A 6,819-nucleotide genomic window follows, 5' to 3' on the forward strand; every position below is an offset into this window, starting at 1 on the left:
TGCCAGTTCCAGCCCCATGCCAGACAGCTGTGCAGCTCTCAGGGAACAGCGTTCAGTTATACTACTACAAATTCAGAGAAGCTAATGGATTTACCTTAGACATTACTAGTGCAGCAGAACAGAATTTAGCCCTTGCATTTCAGGAACTACAAAACTGCCTGAGGTTATGTGCTAATTATGATGTACTTGTGTCCTCTGCCATCCTAGCTTACATTGCACCATCCAGCCAACCAACCTGGGGAAGTGTGTCTTGTCTCTGACAGGAGGAAACCCCAGCTGTGATCGAGTGTAGAGGCTGCGTTTGAGATGGGTTCAGGGAAGGGCTTCACTTTACACAGCGAAGGCTGAGCCGAGGCCTTCTCTGTATGAGCCACACGAGCTGATGGGTAGCTGGTGCCAGCCACCAGACAAGCTGTGGGTGCCTGAGGCCTCCAGAAGTGGTCTGAATCCCAGAGAAGTTTTCCTTCCCTCAAAACACATGGATATAATGGCCATGCTTCAAGAGCAGACTGGAGATTTTGGAGAAAGAATTTTCCTTTGCTGAGACGTGTACAGGCCTTTGTGCTCTGAAGGACTCCCAGTGTCTGCAGACATGTCTGAGGCAGTGGGAGACAGGCTTTCTTCCAGGCACGAATCATTGCTCACTGCTGTGAGAGGTATTCACAGTCACAGCAACTCAGCGTGAGCTTTGCAAAAGGGAAGAAAACTACCAAACCCATGGGATTGCATGGTACTGAGCACTGCACCCAGAGATCCGGTGGTGATGTGCCACTACCTGCAGGGTGAAACACTCACAGCAATACCAGAACAGTAGAGGACAGGCCAATCCAGGCAGGAAAGCTTGGGGTAGGCCCTGGTCTGGGGATTCAAGCAATAGCAATGTCTTCCCCAGCTCTCACTTGATTATCACCATCATTTCTTTATGAATGACTGACCACAGGCAACGTTTTAAACTCAGTGCCATCAGTCACTACTGTGATCAGACCCACGTACAACGTAGGACAGGAGTCAGTGCTAAGTTCCTTTTATTCTACCTTCTGCCTGGGCAGAGAGTATGCTTTTGGCTTTATGTACTCTGTAGTTTCTCTCTTTTCATTCTTTTATTTTTTTCCACCTCTTGTAAAGACTTTGCTATGTCAAAATCTGTCAAACAACTCCTTGTGCCATGTTTTTACAAGAATCCTACTTGCTGAATGGTGCCAAACACCCTTTTAAACAATACTCCATGAAGTATTGCGTTGCTTGTGCTCTGCTCTTGCATGCCATATTTAGACAAAAGCTAGGGAATTCCCTGGCCTAAATGAGGGCTTGAATGAGTCCATTCTTTTCCCACCTCAACTAAAAATGCATGTGTTCACATCAGGCACAGCTCCTACCCAGCTTTATTTTTAATTGATTCCACACTTTATCTACCTAGAAATCAGAAGGAAAAAAAAATAGAAAAGGAAACGAATCAAGTGAATCTGACCACAGAGACGTGCTCAGTCCTGCTGGGTGCATTCCCAACAAGACCAAAACCTAGGCAGCAGTAACACAAACACCCGGCCCCACACTGCCACCAGCTAACAATAGTCAGCTCACAGCCAAATAACGCTCCTGTTGCTTTGGCCCGCTGCAAACAAACAACAAGGTTATGGCCTAACACTGATAAAGACTTTCAGGGGGGTTCCTGGCAATGCACGAGCACCTTGTCAGCCACCTGAGTCATTGGGGTGTCAGATGTTTCTGGAGCAAAGGAAAACCCCCAAGCACGTGGGGCATGGTGCGTAATGCCCTGTGAGCAGACAGAGCAGTGAGCTCTGCGAGCTCTGCGATCCCTGCACACACTGCCCCGCACGTTCATCCATTCAGACTGGCAAAAGCCAGTGTGCAAGGGCTCTTTACTGACGCTGCGAAAGTCAATGGGGCTGCAGATCTTTCTGGAGCGGCTATTGAAGCTCCACATTCCACAGCGCTAGGCTAATCGCTTTTAGCCAGCCCTCCAACAGCACTCCAGCCGCTGATGTTTAAACTCTTTGCCATACTTTTGTCCACAGTGCGTGGGCCCCCAGATTTTCTGACATGTGGCTCTTCCTCTTGCTGCCAAGTCTGCTGGGAGAAGATGTCAGCCTCACAGGACCAAAACAGATGCCTTCCACACACTAACTCTGTTGGAAAACGTTCAGATAAAGGCCTATCTTCCCCTCTCCTCTTCCCCATAAGCTCTAAAAAATATCCATCATTTCTGCTCCAAGAAAGGAAGTCTGAATCCTGAAATTGAGACACTGAGCATCGTCAAATACAGTGTATATAGCCTGAAACATGGGATGAAATACTCTGAAAAAAGAAGGCAGAGTTTGCATTAGAGTCCTGTTTTTATATATACATACATATATAAAATCCATTACAGCCATTTAAGTTGTATCTGTACTGCTGATAGCAGTGATGGGGAGGGACCCTACTGCAGACAGGATGCTGGCAGGCACCCGCCTTTTAACTGCTGCCATTTAATTCCATTCGGTGTTGCCTGGGACAACATAATAAGTGAGACATCACTCAAGCCTAGACTAGCCTGGTGCTGCTAGTGTTACTGCCACTGCTGGGAGCACTCTGGGGACAGCAGTACAGGAAAGAAATGATATGGACAGAGCTGCAGTGTTATAAAATGCACCCTTAGGATCATATGCTCAAAAGCACTCAGTTCCCATTTAGGAACCAAAATGAAATTGGCAGGATTTCAGAAGTGCTCAGCATCTATCAGCTCCTACTGAGAACATGCCGAGCTCTTCTCAAAATTGTTAGAGAAAAACAATTCGAAGATAAGAGCCTGCTTGTGGTTTACAATTAACATCATTGTGTGGGTCTTCACAGCACTTTGGCAGGAGCAAGAATAGCTGCTTTCACAGAAGATGTTCTATATGAATTCACATCTGAAAGTGTAGGGCCAGGTCTTTAAGCGGTCACCCCCAGGTCTATAAGCAGTCACCCCCACTGCCTGCCTCCTGTAAGAGCTGCACACCCTGAGGAGAATTTTCCACTTTGTGTTAGAATGATGTATTTTATAGCACTTGGTAAGAGGGAGTCAGCACCCGATCACGCTAAGAGCAACCACATCAGCCGAGACAAGACCAGTATGAGTAGGGAACAGCTCAGAACATAACCCTCTGAGCTGCAGTCAGGGCAACTGTGAAAACATGGGGGCAAATGAACTAATTTAGTCCCAACCTGTATTAGTTTCTGACTTATAATTAGAAGCAATATTATATGTCTGTCTGACATATATATGTTTTTCTCTGATAGCTCTAAGTGCTCTTTGTTCCATGAATGAGACAGATGTCTTCTGGCAGTGGGGACAGAAGCAATAGTCACAGTCTGGGCCGACACCAATGTGCACCTTCAAGAGACATAAAGGCTTGTCGGATCTCTTCGGTCAAGCAATTCCAGAGGCCACAAGCCAGCAAAGACCTCAAATATTGCAGCAGTCCCACTCACTCCCTGTAACCACTGATCTATTTAAAAGAAATGCTGTGAACTCAAATCGTCCTACTGTTGGCAGCTCCCCAAACCTTGAACCAGCTGAACCTTGGTGCCACACCAAAATAAATAAATAAATAAATAATAATAATAATAAAATAATAATCAATCACAAGAAACAGCTGGCATCAGGCTTCAGCTCCCCCACAGATGCACGATGATTCTGGAAGCAGAGTAAGAACAAGTTCTTTTCATCAAGATCCTCCTTTACACAGTGTCCTTCATCTCGAGCCCTGTTCCAGAAACCATCTTCCAGGTAGGAGTAGCTGGTCTGTGCTTACTTTACAGGGGTTATGAAGCCTATCTACCCCTTAAGCTTAATAGTTTGATAGGTCTAATTCCACACAAAACCTCCAGAGACGCTTCTGGGGACAGTAGGAACTTGAAGGATCTGATGAGTCTTGCTACCAGTAGGCTCCTTTGGTATGGGAGGTGGATCTATCATTTATTCTACTTCAGTGCTTTCCGAGATGAGAGTGCTACAGCTCAGTCAGAACTGCCAGGTAACAACAACACTCATAGTACTAGGACAGCACAATATTTATCTATTTATCTATTTATTTTTTGTAGCTTGGGAGAATTTTTCTGTTTTCATAGTAATGTTTTATTATTACATCTGGTGAAGGTGGGGACAAGTGTACTGATTCCAAAGGACCTGCTGTTCCTTCTGAGGAACAGTAAGCTCAGGAACCTGGGGGAGAGATTAAACTTTGCATAATCAAACATTGCAAGAGCTTACGGACTCAGGACATGTTGGTTTACTTCCCAACATCTAGAAATGAAAACAGAAAAACAGCAAAATGCATCACACTAAAACAAGCTCAAAACATGCATGAATTTAATTTGTCACTCCTCAAAAGTAATGATTGAGTATGATTCATTACACCCAAGTATTCTAGCTCATTTTCTACAGATAATTAACCTTGTAGGCAATAATTTGCCCAACAGGCACCAACGCTAGAGGGGAACACTATTCCCAGGAGGAAGGCTCTGCCTCTTCAGAACAGATTGGAATAATAGACCGCAGGAATGAGGACGCAACAGCTTACCATGGTTTGGCCAAGGAGCACTGCTGTCCTTTCTCTCCTGAATTTGCTGTTTATAGGACAGGGACAGTCTGAGAAGACCTATTTAGGCAAGAAATGGAGAATTCTCTGTGCCAGTGAGCAATGTGCTCAATTCAAATGCAGTCTCCTAGGGAGCAGAGAAGATACAGAGCTGGGTGATCACTGCCACAGCCACCAAAGGGCAACAAACACTCATCCTTGTCACAGCTGAGCTGAGCTAAACTAGGCAGGAGAGCTGCGGGTAGGAAGAGAGATAACAAGACGCACATCCCGGAGCAGCAGAAGAGGCACACTGAGCGGTGCTCCCAGGGCTGCAGGTCGTGGGTCTGCCCTAGCCATAGGGAGCCAAGGGCTCACAGGTTTGCATAGCAGCTTGTAGTTTGAGCAAGGTTTTTAGTCTTTCTCTTGGTCCCTTGTATTTCCTGCTAGGTTTACACATCCTCTCAGCTTCTCATGTATATTTAATTTGAAGAACACCATTAAAATGCCAAGGAGGCTTTCAAGACAATTGTTTTGTTATATTAAACCAACTTCAATCCCAAACCCTGCTTCTGTGAAATTACTCACTGGGCAGGACAATTAAAACCTAAATTACCAACCAAATGCTATTGTCACTGTCAGGAGAATGCTGTTTTCATAGGTCAACCACAGCAGGAAAGAATTTTAACAAGATGCTGCCTGACCCCAGGGATCTCCATGCAGCCCCTTCTGCATCAGGCACCTCACTGTAATACAAAGACATCCACCCTTCACTGCAAGAGTCATCTTCTTCACAAAGTACCAGTGCTGAGACCCGAGTACTGCTGCAGGTCTGAAACACCAAATGCCTCCGTGTGCATTTCACTGGCATGCACTCACCCCGCAGATGCTTCAGAGGATCTGTACGAGCGCCGCAGCCCGAGTGTCACCCGGTGAAACCCAAGAGCTGCATCCATTTTTAGAACAGGCCTGCCTGAAGATATGTTGCATTATCTCAGCAACACGTAAGGGAACAAAATGAACTGCAGCTCCCCCTGCCACTTATTTACCTTCTGTTTAAACAGAGTCTCTTCAGCCCGCTCTGTTCCCCTCCTGAGCACCCATTTACTCGGCACCTCTCGCAGGGCTGGCTGGTCTATTTTTAAAAACATGCTGCTGGCTTTTATCTTAAGCTGCTTTTTTTTTTTTTTTTTTTTTTTTTTAGCTCTTGTACTCTTTAAACTTATTTAAAACACGTTGGCAGACAAAAGCAGTGAAGGGGGATGTAGCAAATGCTTCACAGTTGGCATTGCAAATTGAGAATTAAGGCAAGAGATAAAAACATAACAGATTAAAAATAAATACCTGAACTCAATCGTTATGGCCAAACAGCTGCAGTCCTCGCTTGGGAATATCTCCCATGTACTCAAAGGGGGGTTATCTGAATCTAGGCTTTAGGTTTTGCTCTGGTCCAGCTCATGGCAGCAAACACACTTGGGTGCTCACAGCTGGGAGAGCAGCAGACTGGCAGCTGCAAGGAGAGGCTTTCTGCTGACCTCCAGTAAAAGGATGTGATCCCCCACCTGTAAGCAATTTTGAAGTTGTATCAGTTCTGCTGGTTCACTTCTGATACGTGATCCCTGAAGCCAGTGGACTTGTAAAGTCACGCAAGTGGAGGACCAGGGTGGGACACAACTGACAGGAGGTTTGGGCAGGACATTCCTGCAGGTATGACTCCAAACCTGGATGGATTTCACACTCTTGACCAAAGACTGTTCAAGCTAAAACTCTCAGCAACTCTCAGAAGGTGAACAACGAGGGAGTTTTGAGGCCACGAGTACTGGCATGGCCAGATGCTGTATACAAGGACGATGGGTTGACTACACTCACGCATCATTAGCATCATAAGCAATACGAGAAACCACTCCAAAACTACCTCAGTCTCGTTAGAGCTATTAATCCATTTTTCCTGGAAGAACTGAGAGTTTTTCTTTCAAATTTTTGTGACTCCCTTTGCCAGGTTCATTTCTGTCCTACTTCTATCAAATTTTGAGTAATGATATTTTGATTGCATTTTGGTTTCTATCAGTTTGATGCCATCCATAACCTTGCTTTTCTCTACATCTGAAAATTGTGGGGAAAACATATGCTCATGTATCATATGCATATTTGGCTTCCTACAGCACATATTCTGGGGGAATGCTACTTTAGGCTGACCATGAGTTGGGATTTAGTTTCTTTTTTTGTGTTGTTGTTTGTTTATTTTCTTTTGTTTTTCCAG

At 45.2% G+C, this 6,819-nt stretch overlaps 1 long non-coding RNA gene across 1 annotated transcript; it reads right to left on the reverse strand.

The window, feature by feature from the left end:
• Positions 1-3,647: 3,647 nt before the first annotated feature.
• Positions 3,648-5,707, reverse strand: LOC121079103. The gene is made up of 3 exons (XR_005824879.1): positions 5,609-5,707; positions 4,563-4,707; positions 3,648-4,285 (listed from the first exon to the last, which is right to left on the reverse strand). It is a non-coding gene; the product is annotated as an uncharacterized LOC121079103 (long non-coding RNA).
• Between the last annotated feature and the right edge of the window lie 1,112 nt (positions 5,708-6,819).

This window comes from Cygnus olor, chromosome 16, assembly GCF_009769625.2.
Source record: "Cygnus olor isolate bCygOlo1 chromosome 16, bCygOlo1.pri.v2, whole genome shotgun sequence".
NCBI classification, from domain to species: Eukaryota; Metazoa; Chordata; class Aves; order Anseriformes; family Anatidae; genus Cygnus; species Cygnus olor.